We start from the raw sequence: 18,234 nt of genomic DNA, 5'->3' as shown, positions 1-18,234 counted from the left end.
AGATTTGTGAAGCCATTACTTTTAATAGGTGAGTATAATTCGGGCCGGCCATTTTTAGTTGCAATTGCCTGTACGCGTAGATTAATGATTGAGCCTTCCCTTTTAGTACCAGAGAGTGCTTTTCTTTTTAATTACCTTGCCCATGGGTCCTCCCCAGATACTTGTATGAGTCCTGTTCTTCTAGGGCTGAGTCGTTGATTGACCATTTAAATTTCAGTTTCTTCCCCTCCACTAGCCGGAGCACTTTTGCTTTTTTCTTTGTTCAGCTCCAAATTTTCTTGTGCTAAATAAGATGATAACAAATTTATTAAGCGTTGCAGACCAATTGGAGTTTTACTTAGTAGTACTATATCATCTGCGTACTGCAGAATTGGGACTGAAACATTGCCAAGTTTCGGCGCACGACTCTTGATTTTTTCTAGGTTGCATCCAATGTCTGCTAAATATAAGTTAAAAAGACTAGGGGCTAGGACACAGCCTTGTTTTAGACCGTCCTGGGTTTCAATTTTTTTTGTTAGGCTGGTCCCATTCCCTTGTTTTACCTTTGCCCATGTGTCGCTATATAGACCGATTATTGCGTTTAGTAATTTATCCGGCAGCCCCCATTTTCTTAACTTTCCCCATAGTCTTGTTCTACTTACGTGGTCAAAGGCTGCTTTTATATCGACGAAACACCCGTATAGACGATGATTCAGTTTTTTGGCATTCTCCATTAGCAGTCCCAAGATGGTCAGGTTTGTGGTCGTCCCCATCCCTTGTCTAAATCCAATTTAGAAACTAGGGATTATGTTATTGGATTTTGCCCAGTCTTGCAGCTCTTCCAAGAGACATGAAGCATAGAGCTTGGCTTCAACGTCTATTAAGGAAATCAACCTGTAATTCCCTGGGTGTTTTCGATCCCCTTTTTTGTGAATTGGGTGAATGATGTTTCCTTTCCACGAAGCGGGTATGTTTCCCTTTGTAAAAATGTGATTAAATAACACTGTTAAGTGTTCGACCCAGAACTCCTCGTTGGTTTTGAATACTGCAGTTGGTAGGCCTTTTGGTCCAGGAGCCCCCTCTGCTTTGAGTTTTTGAATTAGCTTTTTTAAATGGGTGCGGGTAGTCAGAGTGTCTTGGTGGGAAACGTCTTTATCGAGGTTCGCGTTTTCGTGCGTTCTTACGCTAGCGCATATGACTTTTAAGTTGTCGTGTTCAATATTAATGAATGGACCTCGATAATTTTCGTTTCTATGTGGTTTCTTTTTTAGGTAAAGGTTCTTCACATAATCTCCCCAGGTCCTGTCCCCGATTCCGGGGTCTTGTTGCAGTACAGCACCTGAGTTTAGTTCATTAATGATGCCCCAAAAATCTCGGGAGTTTGATTTTTTGCTTGTAAATAGCAGTTTTTCCCAGATCGATTCTTTATATAGTGCATTCGCCATCCATAGCTTTTTCCGGTATTTTGTTCTCATGCTTCTAATGTTGTTGTTGTTTAATTTATTTCCCTGTGCGGCCATTCTTTGTTGGATCTTTAACGCCCTGGTTATTTTTCACTTTTCAAGTCTTAATTCAGAGTTAAATGATGGTGCTGACTTTACTTTTCCATCTCTTTTCGCCCCTGGCAGAACCGAGTGCTTTTCCTTCAGGTCCTTTAATAAGTTTTCCCAGTTGTTTACGGGGTCTCTGTCTTCTAAGCTCCCGAGTTGAGTCACAAAGTTACTAGCTGTGGTCTGGATGTTCTTTGTTTCACCTCCCCTCCACTTTATTTTCCGGAGGTTACATTTTTTGGGATGTTGCAGTAGCGAGCATAATTTTTCAGCACTGGGAACTGCGATGATCATCCGTATGATTTGGGGAAAATTGTCACTTTCTATGCGCTGAACTATTGAGTATTCCTCTATAGAGCTTATTATACTGGCACTTACAATTGTAAAATCTATAGTAGATTTAACCTTTCCACTCATGTAGGTGGGCACCGGCAAAGAGTGACCTTTTTTTTTACTGTTTAGGATTGTTAGGCCCAATGATTTTGGGTTACACAGTGGAGCTTGTTTGGACCCGTTTCCTACTTTTTTCTCCCTATTGGGTCTTCCCTTGTCAGCACTCAATAGGTTACAATTGAAGTCTCCCGATATTATCAATGAGCTTAGTTTGTTAGTTTTTTGCAGGATTTTGATGAGTTTGGTTAGCATTCCCGTTGTTTGCTTTTCAATCTGGGTGGATACACATGTTTAATAATAGAAGCTGGTGCTGGGGCTTCATTGTGATTTTTGTGACTTGAACCCAGTTTAGCCCAACGTCCAGTTCCTCTAATTCCCAGTTAAATTTTTGCGACACAAAAGTTGATAGGCCACCTCGTGGGTGCCCGTATTTAGACTGCCTCTCTGCTAGTATGTGATAGTCACTGAAGCCTGGAATTCCGGGGTGGGTCGAATTCCAGGTCTCTTGTAGGAGAATTATGTCATGTTCACAAAAAAATGTTTGGGGTTCGTGATCCTGCTCCGTGCTACTGTACCCGTGCACATTCCATGAGCATATTTTAATCATTGCCGGGTTTATTTCTTCCATATGTAGGTCTTGTATTTGTTCTCTAGCTGAGACATTTGCGACATTTCTAGGAACTCTTTTTGCTTAACGCCGATGGGATCCATGACCAGTCCTGGTTGCTATAATGGGGCCTGCTTTTGAATGTCTGGTTTTTAAAATTGTTATTAGGTCCTGGTGTTTTTCCCTGGGACGATGCCCGTGCTGCGCGTAGGCACGTTTTTAACTTGGGGCTTTGTGGTACCTCCTCCTTTAGATGGACTGAGCTATTAAAGAGGGGGTAGGGATATCTAAGGTGCTTATGTTGCTTCAGGGTTATTCCCCAGCTCTCGAATGTTGCTTTATGGGCAAAGATTTTAACTGCATGCTCCTTTGATATCCAAGTAATGACCGAGTTTTCAATGTCAGGTTTGGCTTTATTTTGTTGGAACTCCACTGCTTCAATATCTTGTGAGGCTATTCCATTTAATTCCGGGATTTCCTTGACTAATTTTATAACATTTCCTCTATTTAGGATGTCCTGTCTACCCTTTGTTGCGTATTCTGGAATAAAGGTCAGTACTGGTTCGATCTCGTCCAGATCTTTTTTTTGGTTTCCTTCCTGGTCCATTTCAAGATCTTTTGTTCTAATGGTCCGAGTGTTTGTGGTTGTAAGTTTTGCCTGAACTTTGGTTGCAACGTTGCTCTTTTCCGTTAGCTTCACGTTTCCCTGTTCTGTATATTGAGTAATTTGCTTGTGTTCATGAGTAACACTCTTTAAGGTAACGCTCCTACCCCTTCCGTTTGCAGTGATCTTGAGTGACATCTGGTCTATTCCTAGATGTACGGGTTTAGGTTCCCTATTTTGAATGCTTATTTTGTCAACCAAGGGCCCGTTGTCCATTTCTCGTGCTCTCTCTTTTTTTTTCTCATGTAATGGGGCCGGGCTGACCACTATGTTGGCAATTGTGTCTTGGAGGGCTGGTTCATTTACAAGTTCCTTGTTTCGAGAATTTTCCGCCAGTAATCTTGAAAACGCTGTTTGTTTTACTGTCCTCTTGGGACTGTGGGAGCCTACAGGTTGTTGTTTGCTCAGCTTCGACCCTTCAAAAATTATTAATTCTAATTCATGAGAAGATTCTACCGTTATCGAATTCTCGAACGAGAAGCTCACCCTTTCCGAGTTTAATGGGTCCTGTCTACTGGCGGAGACATTTGGCGCAACATTATTCATTTCGAGCCCTTGACTTCCGTTCTTTGTGAAAATAGGAAAGAGGTGGTCAGAGGCTACGGTTTGTTTGTTTTTTTGTTCGGGCCGTGCCTTCCTAGCTCTCTTCCTTTGTCTTTTTGTTAGTTTGACTTGGTGCTCCAACTGAGCGGTGGGCGGTTGTTCTTTTGTTTGTACCTCATGGCTTTCTATTACTCCTTCTTCAGACTCTTTGTTTGTGGGGGGGTTGACTTTTCAGACCCCTTCGTTACTGGTACTCTGTTTTGTTCGGTGAGATGGGGCTTTTGGTGTTTCCTTGTTAGGGTTTTTGTCTGGGCTTTCCCAATTTCCCTTTGGTTCACATGAAGACTTTACTACTCCTAGGTTATCTTTTATGTTTAAAAAACGTTTTTATTGAGACAAAACAAACCATGGGGGAGGGGGATAGGAGGCAGGATACATGGAATACAGTCAAAGAAGAAGGGATGCGTCTCCAGAGGGTTGGCAATAGGTGGCGCGGTGGCTCAGAGGGAAGAACACAGTAACTGAACGCTAGAATTACAAGCTGTGGAATCCCACGCGCGTATCCGACACCCCAAAGCTGAGCAAGAGCATCCCCCCCATCAACACCTCAACAGAACACAATCCCCCCCCTCCCATCCCCCATCCTCCCAGTAACAAAACAACAACCCTCCCCCCTCCCCCCCGTCCTATGGTCCCGCATCAAAGTAGCCCTAACCAGGAAGCCCCGCACCCCCCCCCCCTCCCCGGGGGTCCCCATCTCACATGTAAGCTAGTCCGCCGGGGTCACCGGCGGCCTCAGCCTAAGAAGCCTAAGGTACCTCGGGCAGGTGAGCTCCCGGAATTCAGTGGACAGCAGCGCTAGAAAGGGTTGCCATAGCTCTTCAAATTGGTCTATCTCCCCCGCAACCGTGAGCGACAGCTTCTCCATCCCCAGCACATGCCAGAGCCTATGCAACCAACCGGTGATGGAGGGGACGGTGGATGTGCGCCAGTGGATTAGAATGTTCTGAACCGCAGACCCCAGCGCTATTGCAATCTGCCTACCCCTGCGGGACTTCAGTGGGTACATTAGGTCATTGGGGAGGCCCAGCAGGACATACGCCGGGAGTCGCGGCAGCTCTATCCCAAAGTGCTCATCCACCTCGTCCAAGACTTCTTTCCAGTAGGCGGTCAGCACTGGGCAATCCCATAGAATGTGTGTAAGGGTACCTTCCTGCCCGCAGCTCCGCCAGCACCCCTTGTCAGTGTGTTTATGCATTTCATACAGTCTCTCCGGGGTGTAGTACCAGTATGTGGACACCTTAGTGAATGTCTCCGTAAGGCCCGTGTGATATGCAGAGTGCCGAGCCCGATACGCAATTTGGTCCCATTCCTTGTGGCTGAGTGTCCTACCCAATTCCCTGTGCCACCGCTCCCTCCCCGGGTTGTAGTAGTGAAACGGCGGGGGTTGTAGGTATTTATACAGATCAGTGATCAGTTTAGCGTCGGAGGTCCGAGTAGCCAACCACCGCTCGTACGGTGTAATTGGACGGGCAGCGGTGGCACGCACCTGAGGCTGGAGGGCCCAATGCCGGACTTGCATGTAGCGCAATCTGTCCAGCTCCGTCAGGCCGAACTCCTGGCGGAGTTGCTGAAAAGGAACCACGCCTTCCGGGCCATAGATCTGGAAGAGTGCCCTGCAGCCCGCCCGTACCCAGTGGGAGAAAACCCCCGGCTCCATCCCTGGGGAGAAGTCCGGGTTGCCCGCAATGGGCGTGAACGGCGAAGGGAAGGTGGTGAGGCCCCGGGTTTCGCAGACCGCATCCCACACACGCAGGGGGACCCGCGTAACAAAGGAAGCGTAAAGATTAGGGGGGCAATGCGTGCGGCGCAAGAATGGAACCTCTTGTAAGGTGCGGCCCGCCACTGCCTGGTCTTGAAAAAGCCAATGTTTGTCGGACTCCCACCTGCTCCACTCCACCAGATAGCGAAGCTGTGCCGCCTGAAAGTACTTACGGAGGTCCGGAATGCCGAGACCCCCCGCCTCCGGAGCAAGCGTGGAGAGGACCCTCTTCATGCGCGGCCTGCGGCCCTGCCAGACAAAGCGGGAGATGTCAGCCTGCATTTGTCGGATCCAGCCCACCGGGGGTTGGAGCGGAAGGGCTCGGAAAAGATATAGTATCTGGGGCAGCACCGTCATTTTGACCGCCGTGATTCGCCCCAGCCAGGACAGCAGGCCTTTATTCCATCGGCCAAGCTCGTCCTTGATCTTCCTGCTGAGGGAGGCATAATTGGCCGTAACCATCTCCGATAATGTAGGCGCCAGCAGAATCCCCAGATACGGCACCGTGGACGAGGACCACTGCATGGGGAAGAGCCGTTGAGGATCCCTCCTGGTTTCCGCAGCCAGGGACACGTCTAATGCCATCGACTTGCTCATATTCATTTTGAAGCCGGCCACCCCCGCAAAGGCGTCCAACTCTCTGAGGCAAGCAGGCAGCGACCTCCTAGGGTCGTCCAAAGTCAGCAGGACATCATCCGCGTAGAGACTGACGGTGTGAACGTACTGGCCCATCCGGACCCCGACAGCATCCGGGTTATTACGGATCCTCTGAGCGAACGGCTCCATGTAGAGGGCAAACAGGAGCGGCGAGAGAGGGCAGCCCTGCCGCGTGCCGCGCTCGATGGCGAAGCCACCAGAGCTACACCCGTTTACCCGCACCGACGCTGAAGGATGCTTATAGCAATTAAATACCATGGTGCGGAACTTATCGCCGATTCCCAGTTTTTTGAGGACCCGCTCAAGATACGGCCAGTGAACTCTGTCGAAGGCCTTCTCCGCATCAACGGACAACAACATCCGCTCCCCCGAGATCCTTGAGGCCTTCTCCAGAACATGCGTCACTCTCTTGGTGTTGTCAACCGTCTGTCTACCGGGCACAAAACCAGCCTGGTCCGCCTCCACCAGGTCGGGGAGGTGTGGACCCAGCCTGGATGCGAGAATCCCCGTGTACAACTTGAGGTCGACATTTAAGAGCGAGATGGGCCGGTACGAGCCGCAGAGGGCCCGGTCCTTCCCAGGCTTCGGGATTACCGCGACCGTCGCCCTCAGGAGATCCGGAGGGATGGCTCCCGGTTCGGAGAAGGAGTTAAACAGCCGCGTAAGGACAGGGGCCACGGTCGTGCAGAAAGTCTTGTAGAATAGCGACGTGTACCCGTCCGGGCCCGGGGCCTTGCCATGTTTCAGCCGCGCGATAGCCGAAATCACTTCCTCCACGTGGATGTCCCGCTCCAGGTGGTCAGCCTGAGCCGGGTCCAGTACCGGGAGGGTCACCGACTCCAAATAGCAATCGGCATCCCGTGGCGAGGAGGGCTCCTCAGCATACAGCGCCTCGTAGAAGCCGCGGAAAGTCTCCGCTACCTCCGCGTCCCCGGAGACAACCCCCCCGTCCGCACCCACCAGTTCTTTCACCACGCTGCGCTGTTGCGCGATCCGGAGCCGGTGTGCTAGGAGCTTGCCACATCTGTCCCCCCCAGTGTAGTAGGCATGTTTCAAGCGTAAGGCGGCGTACTCCGCCCTGTCAAGATCCAGAGCCGAGAGGAGCTTCCTCGCTGCCTTCAACTGCCTCCATACCCTCGGCGCTCCCGTACGGCGGTGGACCTGCTCAAGCTCCCGGACTTGAGCTGTCAACTCCTCCCTCTTCAGTTGCCGCTCCTTATTCTCGGCTGCAGAGATAGAGATGAATTCCCCCCGTAGGACGGCCTTCAGTGCCGCCCACTGTGTCGCCTGCGAAGTGTCAGTGTTGCTGTTGTGAGTGAGATAGTCCTGTATGACCTCCCCGACGCGTTGTACCACCGATTTTTTGTGTAGAAGTGTGTCCCGGAGGCGCCATGCCCCCCGAGAGGGGGAGGCCGCCGGCCACCGGAAAACGCCGGTGACTGGAGAGTGGTCAGACAGGGTCAGGACCCCGATGTCCGCCGCCGTGGGAGCGGCACGCATCGGTCCACTCACCAGGAGGTAGTCCAGCCGTGAGTAGGTGCGGTGTGCGTGCGAGAAGAAAGAGTAGTCCCTATCCGTGGGGTGCAGGGAGCGCCAGAGATCGTGCAAGTCCATTTCCGCAATCCGGGCCTTCCCAGCCTGGGACAGTTCCCCCGTCTGCGGAAAGCGCTGCGCCGATCTGTCCATCCCAGAGTCAAAGACAATGTTGAGGTCTCCGCCCAAGATAATGTGTCGGTCTGGGGAAGCAGTGACATCCACCAGCGCGGAATCTAGGAAGCGCTCTTGATGCTCGTTTGGGCTATAAACGGAGCCAACCGTAAATGCTATGCCTCCCAGGCGCATGCGATACGCAAGGAGCCTCCCCTTCTGTTCAGCACACTTATGCAACACCTCCCCCCGAAAGGAGCTCGCTAGGAGAATGGCCACCCCCGCTGTCTTGTTCGCTGCCGAGGAAAAGAACTGGGTGGGGAACTTAGCAGAGCGCATCCTATGGCAGTCTCGGGGCAATAAGTGTGTCTCCTGCAAAAGGCAAATGTCCGCCTGCGTCCCCTCCAGCAACGACAGGATCGCTCTGCGCTTCACCGGGTTATTCAGACCCTGAACATTAAGGGTCACTACCTTTAGGCCCGGCATTCCTCGCAGGGATCGGGAGCGCCATGCAATGGGTAGGGAATCAGCGGGTGGGGCGCGCGGGGCCGCAGCGCGGGACAAGCCAAAACAAAGCGGGCATAGACAACATCGGACGGGACCTTCCCAACCCCAAAACAACCCCCTCCCCCACCCAAAACCCAACCTCGGCAACTAGCCCTCCCCAAACTCAAACACCCCATAGTCTCAGTCAAGCCCCAAAACGGGCAAGTCCGTAGAAAAGAGCAAAGTGGACGTCCAGCCACTTACCTCCACCCGCTCCCCCCAACCCCCCCGCCCCGTGCCAAGCATGTTAAGAAGCTAAAGACATCTCCCCCCGGAGTGTGTGTTAGGCCGTCAAGGCCACGCTAGAGGAGCCGGTCGAGTCCCCGGCCGCCGCCCTCAGGGCGTCAGCCCTGTCCGCCCTAATGGTAGGGGAGTCCGGGCGCCCTGCACTGGTCGCTGAGCGCCGCCTCGTTGACCTCCGCCGATTCCGTCCTTCCGAGGACCTCCACGACGGCGTAGCTCCCTCCTCCTCCGCTGCCGTGAGCCCCAGGACACCACAAATGTCTTGCAAGGAGCGTAGCTGGTGTAATACTCCGTTCCACCGAAAAATCAGGCGGAAGGGGTGACCCCAAGAGTACGGCGTCTCATGCTCGCGCAAAAAGTCAGTGGCAATCCTAAAGGACCTGCGTTTCTGCAGAGTGATGGCGGAGAGGTCCTGGTAAAGCGCCACCGGCCGATCCCGAAAGGTCAGGGGCTGTTTCCTGCGGGCTTCAGCCATGATACGCTCCTTTAGTGGAAAGTCGGGCAGGAAGGCCAGAATGTCCGGTGGGGGTGCCGATGGCTGGCGCTGACGGCCAACCCTATGCGCCCTGTCGATGCTGATGGGAAAGTCCGTGGCCTCCCCCAGGATCTCTCGGAACAGGGCCCGCAGGTAGCCCCCCAGATCGGACCCCTCATCCGCAGTCGGCACGCCACGCACTCGGATGTTGTTCCTCCGAGATCTGTTCTCAAGGTCCTCAGAGTGGGCCTGGAGCTCCACACACTGTTCCCGGAGGCGAAGAACGTCCTGCTGGAGATGGGCTATCTCCTCCGCTCGCTGTTGGCCCTCCGTCTCCGCCGCTTCCACACGCTCACCTAGGCCCTCCACCTCTCTGCGCACTTCTCGGACCTCGCTGGCCACCTCCCGCTTCAGTGTCTGGAAGTCCTCCCTGAGGGAGCTAAACAGTTCCTCCATAAAGGCCCTCGTGACGGGTGGCTCCCCTCCAGTCACATCTGCCGGAGCCCGGGAGGGCCCCGGTGAGGGCTGTGTCCTGTCCCGCAAGTGCTGGGCCCTGCCAAGCATGTCCGGCAGAGTACGGTCCCCTTTCTTCGGGCCTCCTTTTCCAGACATCGCCAGCTCCGCAGTCGGGCACCGATCCAGGCGCCCCAGGGATGCTCAGCCGCCGGCAAGCACTCGGCCCGGGTATCCCCCACAAGTGAGGTCGCTGCGTCACAGGTGACAAAATGGCGGCCTAGTCCGGTCACCGTCAGCCGCAAGATCTAGCGTGAGACACCCAAGGGGGCCGCAGAGGAGGGGTCCCAACAGCTCATCCCTCCGGTAGTCAATCCAGCAATAGCGGGAGGTCGCCCGCAGCCAGCAGCCAGGACTCCAGCGGAGGCCGCCACCACTGCTCCTTCGGGGACAAAATGGCGGCCGGTCGGGACAAGCCAAAACGACTAGGCCCGGCGACACCTCCGGGGCCTCCGAGGCACCCCGCAGTAAAATAAGTTCCACCCCCGGCCCCCGATTGTCACGCACAGGGGGCCAGATGGTCCGACCCCATCAGAGAGTCCGCCGTACCTCGGCTAGGGGTCAGGGCTTCCACAGTGCAAGGTGTCGCCTTCACCAGTCCGAGTGCCGGGGCACCCGTCCCAAGCCTTCCACACCGTCGGGCCCCTTCCCGCCAGGCTCCTTCAGTCACCGTCGAGCGGCGGGCCAAATCCCCTCCAGACCGCAACTTTCAGCACCAGGCCCAACCGAGGCGCCCGGACAGCTCTCCAATACGCTCCGCCCCTCGGGCTCGCCGCCGTCGTTCCTTGATCTTGGGCGAACTTTTTGGGGGGGTTTCCCCGGGGCGATCCGGACAAAAACAGCACCGGTGTATGCCCCTGATGTTCCGCCACGCTCCTCTCCCGCGCTGAGCCTCAGCGGGGGGAGAGAAGCATAAGAAAAGGGCTTTAGCTTGGCCGGGCCGGAGGAGCTACGGGAGGAAGCGTCTGCTCACCCCGCCATCTTGGCCACGCCCCTAGGTTATCTTTTAAACCTCTGGGAGGGACGCGAGTTTTTCAATTATACTCCCACATTCACAGTTGTTTTGTTTGACTTTGTTTGAGATTTGATTTGTATTTCCTGTAATGTGTTTGTCTGTGTTTGTGATTTTGTCCGTGTTTCCCTTATTAACCAGTAAAGACATTATTGTGTCTGCCTTAGAGCTTATGTTTGCTATATGCGCTGCAATGATGTTTATTAGGTCTATTTGAACCTCCATTTTGTCGGATTGGTAGTTAAGTGCTCTTATTGCCTGGTCCAGTGAGCTAATTAGGGCGTTCCCCCAATGTGTATTGGGTTGTGGGCTCCCTCCGTTCCCTAGAGGATCGTCCGGGTGTTCAATCCTACTTGCTGATGAGATTGGGTTCCGACTGATGGTCATTGTTTGCGTTACCACCGTCACTACTGGAATCATCAATCAAGATTCTGTGAACGCTACTGCAGACCTCTAAATTACGCGGTGTTGATGCCACTGGCCCCGGCCTATGCTCCTTTGAAGTTGGGAGTGATGTTATGGTTTGCCCTAATTGAAGAGCCCTCTTTGTTTTTGTTTTTCTGTTAGTTGTTTCAATTGGTTTTAAGACGCTTAATTCTAGAAGGAGGTTGGCCCTGGCGTCCTCCCCTTCTTTTCTCTGAGTTGTCGGGCCACCTTTTGCTCCCACTTCATTACTTAACTTGCCTTGATCTTTGTTACTTTTGTTGTTTATGGATCCTGATTCGACAAAAATGTTTTCAAGCGACTTCTGTCCCAATAATGTCAATAAGTGTGGTGGGGTTTTATATGTGCCCTTTGTGTCTTTTGTACTTAATGGGCTTGGGGTTTTGTTGACCATACCCATTGTGAGTTCAGAGTTATTAAGTGGCCCAATTGATTTGTGGACTTGGACCTGTACAGTCTCCATATTTTTTCCTTGAGGGTTGGTTTTCTCTATGTGGGCACTTGAAACGGTTGGTATGATTGTACTTTCGTGGTGAAATAAGTCCTTAGGCTGGTTTTCCCGAAAAGATGTCTCTGACAGGGCTGTTGGTTTTATCTTGTCAGGCTGAATTGGGCTCGGAAGATTTAAGGCCTCCTTTGTTGGTGCAAAAATTGCAGCAACAGGGTCTTTTAAAAAAAAGAATTAATTAATTTTTTGCTGCTGTTTTCCAGGGGTTGGGCCGGTATTGTCAGTTATTGGGACCAAACCTCCCAAGTCTATCCTCTGTCTTGTTCCCTGTACCACAGTCTTGCCTTTAGATAATAAAAAAAGAGACCTCTTTGGGGGACCATACAGTTTTTGTGATGTTTTTTTTCAGTTTTTTCGGTTTTTTGCTTGGGATGGTTTGACGATTTGTTCCAGATCTCATTCTGTTGTTGTTGTGTCCCCTTTTTTTTTCTAGTACCGGAACCTCTGGGCTTCTGTGGGTTCCTATAGGCCGCTATAAACGCCTATTTCTGTAGATGGTCTCTATAAATGGCCCTTTGTCTATAATGTTTGATGTTTCCAAGCCTGTGCCAATTGCGGGCCATCTCTTGTGTTCACCCTTTTAACGGCGACAAAAAATCGAAGTAGGCAACTTGGATGGATGAATGGATCTCTTCCCTTCCTTCGCCTGAGCCCTAGGTTCTGGGACGCCCAGCCGACTTGACCACCCGCTGCCTGTGTGGTCCTGGCTGAAACGCTCCTCGGCTCCTCGGCTCCTCGGCCCCTGGAACAACCAAAATACCCGAGCCAAGTGAAACCCGGCTAAAGCTGCCAAAATGGGCTGCGGGCTCAGGTGATGGTGATCCCGGCACGGCCTCAAACCCCAGACCGCGAGTGTGCGGCGGTGGTGGTAACAGCGGCGGCTGGAGTACGCTGCACCCGGGAACCAAGGCCAAAAGCTGTCAACACTCTGGCGCTGAATGTGCCTCGACTGGGAGGGGAGCCGGGAGGTAACAAGGGGGAGCCTGGACGTGAGCAAGAGCAGGAGCAGATGTAAGAGCAGGGGGCGTAGGCTGCCGCGCCGGTTACGCTCACCTCAGCTCACCTCTCACGGTCAGGCCGGCACCTGCCGCCGATCCCCGCTCCTGCGCTCCTGCACTCACACACGTCCGCGGCTTCAGCGGCTTCAGCAGTTCGCAGGTTGCGGCTCCCGTGCCACACCTCCTCCTCTGCGGAAAATCAACTGCCGCCGTATGCTGCACACCTCGCCTCCTCACCCTGCGGATCGCAACTAGCTCCTCCTCCTTCCGTGAGTCAGACTTTTCCTATATGCCAGTTACAGCCTGACCAGTAATAATGTTGATTTAATCTTACACACTGGGGGAACATGCCATTTCTAATGTATCACGTGTTCCACTCTTAACAATTATGCATCTTAACTTTTGGGCAGCCAGGTGTGCTCTCTGGTGACTTATTTAATACTTATATTAAGTCTTAAATTAAGTTTTACCTACCTGTTGCAAAGGTGACTGCTGTAGAGAGAAGTACTGAAGCCATGCTTTTACTGCCACAGTATTGGCTGGCACAAGAGGTGCTTCAGTCCACAGGTCGCATTTAATTTCAGGGACAAGCAACATGTTCTGTCCGCAGACTAGGGACTTAACAAATAAATAGGTTGTTTAGCAATAATTCCACTCTGAAAGTTTTTAATACTCTCACCCAGGCACCTATTCACAATACTTACTCTACTTCCACAATAATCATGATCTTCAAATAAGGGAATCACTCACTTTCAGGCTGTAACTGCTAATCTCACTTATTGCTACTGCTGCTAAAATACTTGGCAGAATTATCTGCAATTGGATCATGGGCTAAGAGTCTGAGAAGTGTGTATTACATAATTGCCAATACTGGTTTAGGCATAAATTAGGAACCATTGAACAGTGCCTTAATTTAATTCTGGTCCTAAGAAAATATATGGCAGCGAAACAATCGCCCCTCTATTTAGCTTTATGGACCTCTTGTCAGCATTTGATTGTGTGAACCAGGCCATACTGTGGCATATGCTTGTTGCACGAGACGTGGATATAGTCTTCGTTCATTTCTTTGCCTACTTGCATAAGGATACGAGGGCCAGAGTCCATATTCGGACACAGGGTGAGGTGTTGAAGGATGTTGGCATTTATTGACATTCACACAGAGTGAGGCAGGGATGTGTGCTGGCCTCTCTCATATTCATTCTTTATATTAATGATTTACATTTTCATCTAATATGGGCCACTCCAGATGTACCTATCATAAAAAACAACCCGTTTCCTACTCTTCTCTACGCGTACAAAGGACCTGCTAGTGGATTCCATTGTTGCTTTTATGTCCTCCCTTGATTTCTGGACTAATTTTACAAAATCTCATATCATGTCATGCGGCTGAAAGTGTGGTGCATTATCGAATATGTTAATCAGTACCCATTGTTTGAGCAGGTCTAACAACTTATTTAGGGATTACTTTTTCTGCCAAAGGATCATGGTCCTCTAATATTGCTCATCGCACTGCTAAATTTGCCATGGCTAATGAGTCGGCCATAGTCCTCCGCAACCTTAGTGGGGGCCTCCCTTTTCCCCATGTTACAAATATCCAGATCACAATATCTGCCTATTGCCACAAATAAATGGGGCTGAGGTGTGAGGGATTTTTAGTTGCATGAAGAAAATAGATTTTGCAGAATGCTTTTATCTGTCCCTATCTCAGCCTCGCATTCTATATGCCATAAGGAACTTGGATTTCCCAACATACTAGATCTGATTAGGGTGAGGCCAGTCTTGCTATGGCTTGCCTTCTGGCGAAATCCCATTGTTGCTTTAACAAAAGAGATAATACGGGATTGTCTTTTTCTAGATAAAGGATTAGCAATTCCTTGGCATGCTTTTGTAAAGGATGAACTTAGTAAAAGTGGGATGCAATCTATTTGTATTGACTAGGGGTGGGCGGAATTTGCGAAATTAACTTTCGCAAAGTATCGCGAAAATGCTAAAAATCTCCGCAAACACGCCGGAAATATCGCGAAGACGCGGAAGTTTTTTTCCCGCCTGGTCGCGGTATTTTTTGCGTGATCGCGGGTCGCCAACTTACCCATGCGGTTGCTCAAGGGCGCGGCCATCTTGTTTTCACTTGTCCCGCCCTCTCGCGATGCTTACTTCCTATTCCGGGTCGCGCAATGCATGTTCGCGCCCGTTCGCGGTCGATATTTCCTGTTCGCGACTGCTTTTACTTGATCGCGTTGCTTTTTGCTTGCTCGGGGAGAAAATATCGCGCGAACTTGCGCACGTGGTCGCAATGGGCGCGGCCATCTTGTTTTTCACTCTATTGCATGGTTCTGGGGCCTGATTTTCAATCCTCCCAAAATCTTTTCAATCCTTTGTTTATAGCCACTTTTTTTTGGATCTTTATTACTTATTATTTCTCTAACTATTTTCCTGCTTCTATATTTTTGGTTTTTGTCTACTTTTTTTTTGTTTTTTAGCTACTTTTTCTCTTTCTATTGCCTGCTATTTATTTCCTTTACTCCTTTATTTATTTTACCTTTTCTTTCCCGCCCCGTCCCCAGAACCATGTCCAAGGGTGGGGCTGTTCGCCGGCGCAGCCAGAGCCGCGACCGCCTTCCTTGCGGAAGGCGGCGCCCACAAGGGGTGCAGGCACGGGCCTCATTTGGGGAGGAGGAGTTGGCTGCACTAATTTTCTTTGTGCAGCGCCACCTCCCCTCAACCCTGGCAGCAGGTGGCAGGCCTGGGTCCGTGTACGGCCTCCGGGAGCGTCGGCAGCGGTGGGGGTAGGTGCGCCGGGCAGTGTCGCGCATCTCTGGGGTCCGGCGCACCCAGGCACAGCTGACGCACCGGTGGTCCGACATCCTGGACCGTGAGCAGGACCTGCTGGACCTGCTAGGAGTGGAGGTCCCGGGGCTTGGTGAGTACATATTTAATTACCACAACTTTGTGTCTGTTCTTCTGCTCTGTGTTATATATTGCGAATATTTTTTTTCCTTCCAACCAGCTAGAATGTTGCTGCTTACAATACATTCCAGGTTAATAACGTTTAAAAGTCTTCTGTGATTATGGTGCTCTTCTGCGCTACTACTAATCTTACTTGTTTGCAGCTTTGCGTTTGCGCTTGCTTAGCGTGATTCTTTACGAGTTTATTTTAGAGAAATTAAGTTACGTAATGCTACAGTGACTCTAGTCCACTCCTTACTTTGTCCCGTCACTAATAGATAGGGGCGGATTGATGTTTAGGTACACTACTTTGTATGAGCTTCTAATTTGTTAGTGGTATGCGTGATGCCCCCTCACTCAGTTACGTGACGTGCTGCAAGTACGGCAGTCTTTAGAACCTTTTCTAGTTTGTTCAATGAGTGGTGGTAGGCTTAGCAGTTACTTAGCAGTAGCAGATCAGCATCAATCAAACCAAAATTTGGTGTATACAAAAAATGTAGTCATGTTCATGTGCCCTACATGATTTGACCATATGCATTGTTGAGGTATACAGTGGAAATGCATACTTAATGTACAATTGGCATGCCTGGAATAGGTGGGCTAGGTTGGGTGGTACGTTGTACTTAGGCTTAGTTGTAACTTAGTTTTCTGGAATCAGAATGGAAGACTGGATTACTGTTGATAAATAGTAACTTAAGTAGTCGAACTGCGAATCCCCCGATATTACATGTTGACCAGATGAGATCGGTCAATGTAGTTATTGCAATTGTTGTTTACATAAGTGTTTTTTGACCGTTGTTGAAAAATATTGTATTTGTTTGACACCATCCATCAATGTTTGTCTCTTTCTTATATCTTTCCTGTTCATCAGCACCCAGGGGCAGACCGACAGGGACTGGGCAGTCGGCGGGACAGGAACAACACCACCAGGAGGACACCGCTGAGGGCTCCTCTGCTGGTCCCAGTAAGTCTTCTTGTTTTTAATAATATTTCTTATTCCATAACTTTTACTGCCCCATATTTTTCCTGAACTATTGTTTGTTTCCAAATGCTATTTTTTTACCACCAATTATCCTTCGATCTGTACGGTTTCAAAAATCTTATCCCTGCCTCCGCTATGATGACTCTGAGTACTACTACTACTACATACTATCAGTCTGTCTGTACTGTTGTAGCTAGTCTTGCCCAGTTGGCCAGTGCCACTCTTTGTGAAAGGTTGTAATATAAAACTCATATTCACCAGTAGCTCGAGCCATTGAGTCCAATCCGTTGGGTCGTCGTCTTGTACTACTTTTACTCTTATTGATCTTGAGGCTTTGAAAATTCACAGCAACAACAGCCCTACCAGATTTATTACTATTTTGATATGATACCCTATAGGACATACTACTGTTGTAGGGATCTTGCACATACATTTGCACCAGAAAATAGGATGTTGGTGATGGTAGGTTGGACCTTCCTTGCACACCTCAATCAGAAATTTCGCACCCACCACAATTCCACTGCTTGACTATAGTACTGTCTTGTCATAACTATTAGGTCTCGGAACCCTCCCCCCAAGATACCCAACAAGTAGACAACCCAGAACATAACACACCCAACCTCTCAGTCGTGGAAGCAATTCACATGCACACCCTTACTTTAATTTGCTCACTCGTGTAAGTTAGTCCACACCAAATACCACCAAGTCTATGTAAGTTCAAAATGTTTATTTCAATTTGAGAAGGTCTGTACACTGTTTTCTTAGCAGCACCAACCTGAAAATCAAGAACATTAAAACAATATACATTGTTACACTTATACAGTTGGGAATTAAATCATGATAACTGAACAGTGGTGGAAGGCAGCACCACCATCCCATAGCAATTTAGTTTATATAAATTTATAAAAGAAGATGTGAGTGAAGGGACCCCTCACCTTAGAAGAACCTAGTACTGGTAGTTGTTGCATCTTTCAGAAGCTCTGGTTCGTAGAAGGGAATCTTGCGTCTGTAATGCGAAAAAAGAAATGGTGTGCGTTAGTATATTGCAACTTGCAAGCATTTCTCAGCCATGCCAAAAAGTGTACCATCTATGGATAAGCAATATGGACTAACAGTAACAGTAGTACACCAGTACTTCCTAAAAAAGTAGCTTGTTAATGTTTGTGGGCCGCTTGTACGCAGCGCGTAGACTAGACAGTAGCAGTGTGAGGCAGGTCATGTGGGCTCAAAGGGGTCTTAAGAAGCTGCAAGGTAAAGGTAATGTCACATGTGCAAAAATAAAAGCCACAAAGGTAAAATGGTAGCATGGCTAGGGCTAATTAAGCAAAGGCTACAATGATCATATATAACTATTAGTGTCTACTCTACTACTACCTGATTTGTACTAGTGATGTATGTTAGTATTAACTCATTTTTCAACCTTGCAACTGATCAATAGGGGGGAGGTGTATATGACGCCTAATAAATGTGTAATGTTTTCTAGGCGCACTACCGACCACCAGTGCCGGGGCCAGCGAACAAGGCGACGCGGAGGGAGAGGATGCAGCAGTTGCTGCCGATACCGACGATGGAGCGGTAGGGGGAGTGGCAACACCAGTGGCAGGCGGTGGTAAGTTAGATTCATAATCCTTAACTATTGTTGAACTTGACAGCACACTCACTGCAAGGGTGTACTGTATGTATATGTATACTGTACAGTTGTGAC

This window comes from Triturus cristatus, chromosome 9 (assembly GCF_964204655.1).
Source record: "Triturus cristatus chromosome 9, aTriCri1.1, whole genome shotgun sequence".
Taxonomy (NCBI): Eukaryota; Metazoa; Chordata; class Amphibia; order Caudata; family Salamandridae; genus Triturus; species Triturus cristatus.
The sequence above is the reverse complement of the archived record's forward strand: the minus strand, read 5'-3'. Positions refer to the sequence as shown.